Source organism: Scyliorhinus torazame, chromosome 8 (assembly GCF_047496885.1).
Source record: "Scyliorhinus torazame isolate Kashiwa2021f chromosome 8, sScyTor2.1, whole genome shotgun sequence".
NCBI lineage: Eukaryota > Metazoa > Chordata > Chondrichthyes > Carcharhiniformes > Scyliorhinidae > Scyliorhinus > Scyliorhinus torazame.
This window is the reverse complement of record NC_092714.1, coordinates 122,485,815-122,499,820: the sequence shown is the minus strand read 5'-3', so window position 1 is coordinate 122,499,820 and position 14,006 is coordinate 122,485,815. Positions and strand designations below refer to the sequence as shown.

General features: G+C 52.3%; 1 protein-coding gene across 4 annotated transcripts in view; it reads right to left on the bottom strand.

The window, feature by feature from the left end:
• The window catches only part of map3k15 (mitogen-activated protein kinase kinase kinase 15), a 220,834-nt gene that overhangs the window by 65,721 nt on the left and 141,107 nt on the right, over positions 1 to 14,006 (bottom strand). The gene's annotated exons all lie outside the window — the stretch shown is intronic.

Here is a 14,006-nt window from a genome sequence, read left to right as displayed (position 1 = left end):
ATCACCCACCCCCCATTCACAGACATCACCTCACATTCACAGACATCACCCCCCCCATTCACAGACATCATCACCACCCCCCCATTCACAGACATCACCACCACCACCCCATTCACCGACATCATTGCCATCCCCCCATTCACAGACATCACCACCACCACCCCATTCACCGACATCATTGCCATCCCCCCATTCACAGACATCACCACCACCACCCCATTCACACACATCATTGCCATCCCCCCATTCACAGACATCACCACCCCAACATTCACAGACATCACCACCACCCCCATTCACAGACATCACCCCCCCCATTCACAGACATCACCACTCCCCCATTCACAGACATCACCCCCCCATTCACTGACATCACCATCACCACCACCCCCCATTCACTGACATCAATCACCACCACCACTCCCCCATTCACAGACATCGTCAGCCCCCCCCCATTCACAGACATCGTCAGCCCCCCCATTCACAGACATCATTGCCACCATCCCCATTCACAGACATTACCAGAGACCCCCCCCCCATTCACAGACATCACCGCCTCCCTCCCCATTCACAGGCATCACCACCACCACCCCATTTACAGACATCACCACCACCACCCCATTCACAGACATCATCGCCACCACCCCCATTCACAGACATTACCACAGACCACCCCCATTCACAGACATCATCGCCTCCTTTCCATTCACAGACATCACCACCACCACCCCATTCACAGACATCGTTGCCATCCCCCATTCACAGACATCATCGCCTCCCTCACCATTCACAGGCATTACCACCACCCCCCCATTCACAGACATCACCACCCCCCCATTCTCAGACATCGCTCCCCCATTCAGACATCAACCCTCCCCCAATTCACAAACATCATCCTCTCACCCCCATTCACAGACATCATCGCCCCCCATTCACAGACATCACCCCTCCCCCAATTCACAGACATCACCCCCCCATTCACAGACATCACCACCCCCATTCACAGACATCAGCCCCCCATTCACAGTCATCACCACCACCCCCCATTCACAGACATCAGCCCCCCATTCACAGTCATCACCACCACCCCCCATTCACAGACATCACCCCCCCATTCACAGACATCACCACCCCCATTCACAGACATCAGCCCCCCATTCACAGTCATCACCACCACCCCCCATTCACAGACATCACCCCGCTATTCACAGACATCACCCCCCCATTCACAGACATCACCTCCCCCATTCACAGACATCAGCCCCCCATTCACAGTCATCACCACCACCCCCCATTCACAGACATCACCCCCCCCATTCACAGACATCACCCCCCCATTCACAGACATCACCTCCCCCATTCACAGACATCACCCCCCATTCATAGACATCACCCCCCCATTCACAGCCATCACCCCCCATTCACAGACATCATCCCCCCATTCACAGACATCACTCCCACATTCACAGACATCAACCCCCCATTCACAGTCATCACACCCCCGTACACAGACATCACCACCCCCATTCGCAGACATCAGCCCCCCATTCACAGTCATGACCACCACCCCCATTCACAGACATCACCCCCCCATTCACAGACATCACCACCCCCATTCACAGACATCTCCACCCCCCCATTCACAGACATCACCACACCCCCCATTCACAGACATCACCACCCCCCCATTCACAGACAACACCCCCCCATTCACTGACATCACCATCACCACCACCCCCCATTCACTGACATCACCACCACCACCCCTCCATTCACAGACACCGTCAGCCCTCCCCATTCACAGACATCACCACCACCCCTCCATTCACAGACATCGTCAGCCCCCCCCATTCACAGACATCACCACCACCACCCCATTCACAGACATCATTGACATCCCCCCATTCACAGACATCATTGCCACCATCCCCATTCACAGACATTACCAGAGACCCCCCCACATTCACAGACATCATCGCCTCCCTCCCCATTCACAGGTATCACCACCATCACCCCATTCACAGACGTCACCACCACCACCACCCCATTCACAGACATCATCGCCACCTACCCCATTCACAGACATTACCACAGACCACCCCCATTCACAGACATCATCGCCTCCTTTCTATTCACAGATATCACCACCACCACCCCATTCACAGACATCATTGCCATCCCCCATTCACAGACATCATCACCACCCCCCCATTCACAGACATTACCACAACCCCCCCCCCATTCACAGACATCATCGCCTCCCTCACCATTCACAGACATCACCACCACCCCCCCATTCACAGACATCACCACCACCCCCCATTCACAGACATCACCCCCCTATTCACAGACATCACCCCCCCATTCACAGACATCACCTCCCCCATTCACAGACATCAGCCCCCCATTCACAGTCATCACCACCACCCCCCATTCACAGACATCACCCCCCCCATTCACAGACATCACCCCCCCATTCACAGACATCACCTCCCCCATTCACAGACATCACCCCCCATTCATAGACATAACCCCCCCATTCACAGCCATCACCCCCCATTCACAGACATCACCCCCCCATTCACAGACATCACTCCCACATTCACAGACATCAACCCCCCATTCACAGTCATCACCCCCCCGTTCACAGACATCACCACCCCCATTCGCAGACATCAGCCCCCCATTCACAGTCATGACCACCACCCCCCATTCACAGACATCACCCCCCCATTCACAGACATCACCACCCCCATTCACAGACATCTCCACTCCCCCATTCACAGACATCACCACCCCCCCCATTCACAGACATCACCACCCCCCCATTCACAGACAACACCCCCCTATTCACTGACATCACCATCACTACCACCCCCCATTCACTGACATCACCACCACCACCCCTCCATTCACAGACATCGTCAGCCCCCCCATTCACAGACATCACCACCACCCCTCCATTCACAGACATCGTCAGCCCCCCCCATTCACAGACATCACCACCACCACCCCATTCACAGACATCATTGACATCCCCCCATTCACAGACATCATTGCCACCATCCCCATTCACAGACATTACCAGAGACCCCCCCCCCATTCACAGACATCATCGCCTCCCTCCCCATTCACAGGTATCACCACCATCACCCCATTCACAGACGTCACCACCACCACCACCCCATTCACAGACATCATCGCCACCTACCCCATTCACAGACATTACCACAGACCACCCCCATTCACAGACATCATCGCCTCCTTTCCATTCACAGACATCACCACCACCACCCCATTCACAGACATCTTTGCCATCCCCCATTCACAGACATCATCACCACCCCCCCATTCACAGACATTACCACAACCACCCCCCCTCATTCACAGACATCATCGCCTCCTTTCCATTCACAGACATCACCACCACCACCCCATTCACCGACATCATTGCCATCCCCCAATCACAGACATCACCACCACCACCCCATTCACAGACATCATTGCCATCCCCCCATTCACAGACATCACCACCACCCCCATTCACAGACATCACCCCCCCCATTCACAGACATCACCACCCCCCCATTCACAGACATCACCCCCCCATTCACTGACATCACCATCACCACCACCCCCCATTCACTGAAATCAATCACCACCACCACTCTCCCATTCACAGACATCGTCAGCCCCCCCCCATTCACAGACATCGTCAGCCCCCCCATTCACAGACATCATTGCCACCATCCCCATTCACAGACATTACCAGAGACCCGCTCCCCCTCATTCACAGACATCATCGCCTCCCTCCCCATTTACAGACATCACCACCACCACCACCCCATTCACAGACATCATCGCAACCACCCCCATTCACAGACATTACCACAGACCACCCCCATTCACAGACATCATCGCCTCCTTTCCATTCACAGACATCACCACCACCACCCCATTCACAGACATCTTTGCCATCCCCCATTCACAGACATCATCACCACCCCCCCATTCACAGACATTACCACAACCCCCCCCCCTCATTCACAGACATCATCGCCTCCCTCACCATTCACAGACATTACCACCACCCCCCCATTCACAGACATCACCACCACCCCCCCCATTCTCAGACATCGCTCCCCCATTCAGTCATCAACCCTCCCCCAATTCACAAACATCATCCCCTCACCCCCATTCACGGACATCATCAACCCCCATTCACAGACATCACCCCACCCCCCAATTCACAGACATCACCCCCCCATTCACAGACATCACCACCCCCATTCACAGACATCAGCCCCCCATTCACAGTCATCACCACCACCCCCCATTCACAGACATCAGCCCCCCATTCACAGTCATCACCACCACCCCCCATTCACAGACATCACCCCCCATTCACAGACATCACCAACCCCATTCACAGACATCAGCCCCCCATTCACAGTCATCACCCCCCCTATTCACAGACATCACCCCCCCATTCACAGACATCACCTCCCCCATTCACAGACATCAGCCCCCCATTCACAGTCATCACCACCACCCCCCATTCACAGTTATCACCCCCCCATTCACAGACATCACCCCCCCATTCACAGACATCACCTCCCCCATTCACAGACATCACCCCCCATTCATAGACATCACCCCCCCATTCACAGCCATCACCCCCCATTCACAGACATCACACCCCCATTCGCAGACATCACTCCCACATTCACAGGCATCAACCCCCCATTCACAGTCATCACCCCCCCATTCACAGACATCACCACCCCCATTCACAGACATCAGCCCCCCATTCACAGTCATCACCACCACCCCCCATTCACAGACATCACCCCCCATTCACAGGCATCACACCCCCATTCACAGGCATCACCACCCCCATTCACAGACATCAGCCCCCCATTCACAGTCATCACCACCACCCCCCATTCACAGACATCACCCCCCCATTCACAGACATCACCACCCCCATTCACAGACATCTCCACCCCCCCCCATTCACAGACATCACCACCCCCCCATTCACAGACATCACCACCCCCCCATTCACAGACAACACCCCCCCATTCACTGACATCACCATCACCACCACCCCTATTCACTGACATCACCACCACCACCCCTCCATTCACAGACATCGTCAGCCCCCCCCATTCACAGACATCACCACCACCACCCCATTCACAGACATCATTGCCATCCCCCCATTCACAGACATCATTGCCACCATCCCCATTCACAGACATTACCAGAGACCCCCCCCATTCACAGACATCATCGCCTCCCTCCCCATTCACAGGCATCACCACCATCACCCCATTCACAGACATCACCACCACCACCCCATTCACCGACATCATTGCCATCCCCCCATTCACAGACATCACCACCACCACCCCATTCACAGACATCATTGCCATCCCCCCATTCACAGACATCACCACCACCACCCCATTCACAGACATCATTGCCATCCCCCCATTCACAGACATCACCACCCCCCCATTCACAGACATCACCACCACCCCCATTCACAGACATCACCCCCCATTCACAGACATCACCACCCCCCCATTCACAGACATCACCCCCCCATTCACTGACATCACCAGCACCCCCCATTCACTGACATCAATCACCACCACCACTCCCCCATTCACAGACATCGTCAGCCCCCCCATTCACAGACATCATTGCCACCATCCCAATTCACAGACATTACCAGAGACCCCCCCCCCCATTCACAGACATCATCGCCTCCCTTCCCATTCACAGGCATCACCACCACCACCCCATTTACAGACATCACCACCACCACCCCATTCACCGACTTCATTGCCATCCCCCCATTCACAGACATCACCACCACCACCCCCATTCACAGACATCATTGCCATCCCCCATTCACAGACATCACCACCACCCCACCATTCACAGACATCATCACCACCACCCCATTTACAGACATCACCACCACCACCCCATTCACCGACATCATTACCATCCCCCCATTCACAGACATCACCACCACCACCCCATTCACAGACATCATTGCCATCCCCCCATTCACAGACATCATTGCCACCATCCCCATTCACAGACATTACCAGAGACCCGCCCCCCCTCATTCACAGACATCATCGCCTCCCTCCCCATTTACAGACATCACCACCACCACCACCCCATTCACAGACATCATCGCCACCACCCCCATTCACAGACATTACCACAGACCACCCCCATTCACAGACATCATCGCCTCCTTTCCATTCACAGACATCACCACCACCACCCCATTCACAGACATCTTTGCCATCCCCCATTCACAGACATCATCACCACCCCCCCCATTCACAGACATTACCACAACCCCCCCCCCTCATTCACAGACATCATCGCCTCCCTCACCATTCACAGACATTACCACCACCCCCCCATTCACAGACATCACCACCACCCCCCCCCCATTCTCAGACATCGCTCCCCCATTCAGTCATCAACCCTCCCCCAATTCACAAACATCATCCCCTCACCCCCATTCACGGACATCATCAACCCCCATTCACAGACATCACCCCTCCCCCCAATTCACAGACATCACCCCCCCATTCACAGACATCACCACCCCCATTCACAGACATCAGCCCCCCATTCACAGTCATCACCACCACCCCCCATTCACAGACATCACCCCCCATTCACAGGCATCACACCCCCATTCACAGGCATCACCACCCCCATTCACAGACATCAGCCCCCCATTCACAGTCATCACCACCACCCCCCATTCACAGACATCACCCCCCCATTCACAGACATCACCACCCCCATTCACAGACATCTCCACCCCCCCCCATTCACAGACATCACCACCCCCCCATTCACAGACATCACCACCCCCCCATTCACAGACAACACCCCCCCATTCACTGACATCACCATCACCACCACCCCTATTCACTGACATCACCACCACCACCCCTCCATTCACAGACATCGTCAGCCCCCCCCATTCACAGACATCACCACCACCACCCCATTCACAGACATCATTGCCATCCCCCCATTCACAGACATCATTGCCACCATCCCCATTCACAGACATTACCAGAGACCCCCCCCCATTCACAGACATCATCGCCTCCCTCCCCATTCACAGGCATCACCACCATCACCCCATTCACAGACATCACCACCACCACCCCATTCACCGACATCATTGCCATCCCCCCATTCACAGACATCACCACCACCACCCCATTCACAGACATCATTGCCATCCCCCCATTCACAGACATCACCACCACCACCCCATTCACAGACATCATTGCCATCCCCCCATTCACAGACATCACCACCCCCCCATTCACAGACATCACCACCACCCCCATTCACAGACATCACCCCCCATTCACAGACATCACCACCCCCCCATTCACAGACATCACCCCCCCATTCACTGACATCACCAGCACCCCCCATTCACTGACATCAATCACCACCACCACTCCCCCATTCACAGACATCGTCAGCCCCCCCATTCACAGACATCATTGCCACCATCCCAATTCACAGACATTACCAGAGACCCCCCCCCCATTCACAGACATCATCGCCTCCCTTCCCATTCACAGGCATCACCACCACCACCCCATTTACAGACATCACCACCACCACCCCATTCACCGACTTCATTGCCATCCCCCCATTCACAGACATCACCACCACCACCCCCATTCACAGACATCATTGCCATCCCCCATTCACAGACATCACCACCACCCCACCATTCACAGACATCATCACCACCACCCCATTTACAGACATCACCACCACCACCCCATTCACCGACATCATTACCATCCCCCCATTCACAGACATCACCACCACCACCCCATTCACAGACATCATTGCCATCCCCCCATTCACAGACATCATTGCCACCATCCCCATTCACAGACATTACCAGAGACCCGCCCCCCCTCATTCACAGACATCATCGCCTCCCTCCCCATTTACAGACATCACCACCACCACCACCCCATTCACAGACATCATCGCCACCACCCCCATTCACAGACATTACCACAGACCACCCCCATTCACAGACATCATCGCCTCCTTTCCATTCACAGACATCACCACCACCACCCCATTCACAGACATCTTTGCCATCCCCCATTCACAGACATCATCACCACCCCCCCCATTCACAGACATTACCACAACCCCCCCCCCTCATTCACAGACATCATCGCCTCCCTCACCATTCACAGACATTACCACCACCCCCCCATTCACAGACATCACCACCACCCCCCCCCCATTCTCAGACATCGCTCCCCCATTCAGTCATCAACCCTCCCCCAATTCACAAACATCATCCCCTCACCCCCATTCACGGACATCATCAACCCCCATTCACAGACATCACCCCTCCCCCCAATTCACAGACATCACCCCCCCATTCACAGACATCACCACCCCCATTCACAGACATCAGCCCCCCATTCACAGTCATCACCACCACCCCCCATTCACAGACATCAGCCCCGCATTCACAGTCATCACCACCACCCCCCATTCACAGACATCACCCCCCATTCACAGACATCACCAACCCCATTCACAGACATCAGCCCCCCATTCACAGTCATCACCCCCCCTATTCACAGACATCACCCCCCCATTCACAGACATCACCTCCCCCATTCACAGACATCAGCCCCCCATTCACAGTCATCACCACCACCCCCCATTCACAGTTATCACCCCCCCATTCACAGACATCACCCCCCCATTCACAGACATCACCTCCCCCATTCACAGACATCACCCCCCATTCATAGACATCACCCCCCCATTCACAGCCATCACCCCCCATTCACAGACATCACCCCCCCATTCGCAGACATCACTCCCACATTCACAGGCATCAACCCCCCATTCACAGTCATCACCCCCCCATTCACAGACATCACCACCCCCATTCACAGACATCAGCCCCCCATTCACAGTCATCACCACCACCCCCCATTCACAGACATCACCCCCCCATTCACAGGCATCACACCCCCATTCACAGGCATCACCACCCCCATTCACAGACATCAGCCCCCCATTCACAGTCATCACCACCACCCCCCATTCACAGACATCACCCCCCCATTCACAGACATCACCACCCCCATTCACAGACATCTCCACCCCCCCCCATTCACAGACATCACCACCCCCCCATTCACAGACATCACCACCCCCCCATTCACAGACAACACCCCCCCATTCACTGACATCACCATCACCACCACCCCTCCATTCACAGACATCGTCAGCCCCCCCCATTCACAGACATCACCACCACCACCCCATTCACAGACATCATTGCCATCCCCCTATTCACAGACATCACCAGAGACCCCCCCCCATTCACAGACATCATCGCCTCCCTCCCCATTCACAGGCATCACCACCATCACCCCATTCACAGACATCACCACGACCACCCCATTCACAGACATCATTGCCATCCCCCCATTCACAGACATCACCACCACCACCCCATTCACAGACATCATTGCCATCCCCCCATTCACAGACATCACCACCACCACCCCATTCACAGACATCATTGCCATCCCCCCATTCACAGACATCACCACCCCCCCATTCACAGACATCACCACCACCCCCATTCACAGACATCACCCCCCATTCACAGACATCACCACCCCCCCATTGACAGACATCACCCCCCCATTCACTGACATCACCATCACCAGCACCCCCCATTCACTGACATCAATCACCACCACCACTCCCCCATTCACAGACATCGTCAGCCCCCCCATTCACAGACATCATTGCCACCATCCCAATTCACAGACATTACCAGAGACCCCCCCCCCATTCACAGACATCATCGCCTCCCTTCCCATTCACAGGCATCACCACCACCACCCCATTTACAGACATCACCACCACCACCCCATTCACCGACTTCATTGCCATCCCCCCATTCACAGACATCACCACCACCACCCCATTCACAGACATCATTGCCATCCCCCCATTCACAGACATCACCACCAACCCCCATTCACAGACATCACCACCCCCATTCACAGACATCATTGCCATCCCCCATTCACAGACATCACCACCACCCCACCATTCACAGACATCACCACCACCACCCCATTTACAGACATCACCACCACCACCCCATTCACCGACATCATTACCATCCCCCCATTCACAGACATCACCACCACCACCCCATTCACAGACATCATTGCCATCCCCCCATTCACAGACATCACCACCACCCCCCCATTCACAGACATCACCACCACCCCCCCATCCTCAGACATCGCCACCACCCCCCATTTCACAAGATTTGCACCCGTTCAGAGGCATCACCACCCGCACCCCCCACTCTTCACAGGCAGAGGCCCCTCTGCCCACTCCCCCCCCCCCCCACACACACACACACACAATCACCACATAGAAGGAAACATCCCAATACAGCACTCCAGAGCACATGCCCCTGCCACTGGTTGGCACTGCCAGGTTAGCACTGCCAACCTGTGCCAGGGGCATTGTCCACTTGTGGCACAGGACAGTGGCAACCGATGCGAGGGGCAGTGCTGGGGACATACCAGGGGGAAGTTCCAGGGCACTTCTCGGGCATGTCCTTCTCCTCTGGGAGCTATATTTACCTTGGTGTCTGTGGTGGGTTCCCTTTCATTGATTTTTCTTCTTATATAGCTGTTGTAAACTTCGCCGCTGTTTCAATATTGAGAGGGAGAGGATTATGTAGTGGGGTAGCCTGTTAATATTTGTGGTAAAAGGTACAGAAATTAGCTTCCTCTCAATCGTTACGTCACCGGCAAACGGAGGGGAAAATTGGGAAACGAGATCTCGCTGGCGAAAATGGAATGCAAGGCAAATGGAATGTTATCATTTATTGCTAAGGGAATGGTACTATTAAAGTAGGGATCCTTTGCTACAGTTTTACAGGCTATTGGTGAGATTGCATTTCTGGTCTCCTTATTTAAGAAAGGATATAATTGCAATAAAAGCCTATAGCCATGCAAGTCTGAAAACATCTGATGTTGTCTAATCTCAGAAGCTAAACAGACTCAGGCCTGGTTAGTACCTGGATGGGAGACCTCCTAGGGATACCAGGAGTAGTAGACTTTTGAAGGAAAAAACAAATTGCATTAGAAGGTTCAGAGAAGGCTCACTTGACTGATTCCTAGGCTAAGGTTGTTCTCATATGAGGAAAGGTTGGGCCTTTATCTTCTGGAATTTAGAAGAATGAGAGGTGATCTTATTGAAATATACAAGATCCTGAGGGGCTTGACAAGAATGGATGCTGAGAGAATGTTTCCCCCTTGTGTGAGAACCCACAATTGGGTACACAGTTTAAAAATAAGGCATCTCTTGAGATAGAGATAAGGAGAATTCAGTTTCTCTGAGAGGGTCATGGGTCTGTGGAACCCCTGTTCCCCCAGAGAGAGGCAGGGTCATGGAATATTTTTAAGAAAGAGGTAGATATATTCTTGACCAATATGAAAGTCAGTATTGGGGGGTAGCAGAATAGTGGTGTTGAGATCACAATCATATCAGCCACAATTTTATTGAAGGGCAGATTAAGTTCAAGAGTCCCAATGTTTGTCAGTATATCTGGGCCAGTGCTGCTATCGTGCCATTTGCTTCCCAGTGATAATCCTCCTCTTCCAAGGAATTGAGATAGAATTACACACATCGAGATATGTAACTCTAGGCTTACTCTTTGGGGAAGTGTACTAATGCTGTTGGCATTCCTCTATCAAATTCTTCAGTGCATCAGTCATGGAACCTGATTCATGTAGGACCAGAGCTAAGAACTCCTGGTGTAATTGAGCCACACGGTTTCAGTTACAAACAACAAGATGGCAAGTGTTCTGCCCAGGATGTTTACAACAACCCCTGTTTCCTAATCAAAAGCACTGGCCGGTGTTGAAGTTCAGCAACCTGTCGTTAATAGTGGAAGCCGTGTGCTCATTGTTACGTTGAGGGTAACAACTCAGTGCGGTGGTTTATGCTGCTCAAGTGCAAGTGTCAATAACGTTGTGACCGATGCAGCATGAAAAAGCAAACAGATTACTGCTTTTCCCCACATTTCCTGCATTACAACAGGGACTACACATCAAAATACTTAACTGGCTGCCCAATGCTATGTGACATTCTGAGGTTAGAAAAGGCATTCTATAAAAACAAATCACAGTTCGTTTTTTTTCTTTCAATGTCCAGGGTGAGGGTTCATGACACCATTTCCCAAGCCTCTATTTAAAGACATCCCATAGGCCTATATCTAGATGGACTTTGGATTTCTGCTCCAATCGATTTGTTTTGCATCTCTGTGGCTTATGTACGAATATTTCAAACGAGTCACGAATATAAGACCTTAACTAATGCATCAGTACCAGGTAAAATGAAATAAGTCCTCGTGGGACTGTATCCGACTGGCTACAATGTAGGCCGATGCTTAAGCTTGGCTCTAAGTAACTGTCTAAAGCTGATCATATTGATGTATATTAAAATTTCCTGAGAAACTCTACCAGAATTAGCACAGTGCAAGCTATGAGGACATGAAGATAACAGCTGCAATTGTTAATGACATGAATATTCTTCTTGCATCACTAAGTCTAAAAGGCAGGACTATGTTATTCCCACAATAGTGTTTACATGTGAGAATAAATACCAATGTTGAAACTTAATTAAATTAATTTTCACAATTCAAAAGTGGTTGGGAGTTATTTAGCGATTTGGTTCCTCATATTTTCAAGTAGCACCAATGTGACAGATGTTGACAGAAGGGGAGGAAGAGAATGGATGAAAAAGAGCAGGTGGGAGCTATATTGGACAGAGCAATGGAAAGTAACATCAACGGATGACAACGCGGTATCAAACTAATATTCCCCAGACAGTCCCTTCAGGAATTGTGTCACATCATACATAGCATGCCAATTCTGTGTGCTGGAGAGTAAAGAAGTTCATTAGAACTTGGGATAAATGGAATCATAATTCTATTAATGTTTGTGAGTACGGGATTAAACAAAACCATACCATTAATGTTGATGACGATTTGCACTGTGGCGCATTGCAGTACAACAGGTTATACGAATCAAATTATCTTTCACGTTCGAATTTATAGTGCAGAAGGAGGTCATTCTGCCCATCGAGTCTGCACCTACCCTCCGCAACAGCATTCTAACTAGGCCCAATCCCCCACCCTATCCCTCTAACCCCATCTAATATTTGGACATTTAGCATGGCCAGTCCACCTAACCTGCACATCATTGGATTGTAGGAGGAAATCGGAGCACCCAAAGGAAACCCACGCAGACACGGAGAGAAGGTGCAAACTCCACACGGACAGTCACCTGAGGTTGGGATTGGACCTGGGACCATGGCGCTGTGAGGGTTTCTTTGATTCTATGTCTGGTGCCATAAGGCTGAGAAATCCCTCAAGTGTGTCTTAGACCAGCACCATGCTACTCTCCAGCAGGTCTGAAAGAATGAAATGCAGCTTGCCCACCCAAGGAGGATGATTGAAAAAGGGGCCATGGAAGTGGGAACTCCACTCAATACATTCCTACATCTCACCCATTGGTGGATTTTGTTTTTTTCCAATTGTTTGTTTAGGATTAGGAAGACAGGAACTAATAGCACCACCGGGGGTGTTAATCGGTGTTAGTCGGTGTTAATCAATTACAAGACTGGTTTGTACCCATGGGATTGCAAGAGGGACAGTGGTCATTACATAAGATTGTTACATTGGTCCAGTAGTAGGGCCTAACTAAACCTGAGAGCCATAAGAACATTCCTGAAATCCTGGCCAGTGATGTGAAGGTCAGGTGCAGTATTAGGGCGCTACTTTTATCCTCCATCTTCTCCTCCTTCTCTTCACTGGAATCATTCAGTGACAAACATGTGAT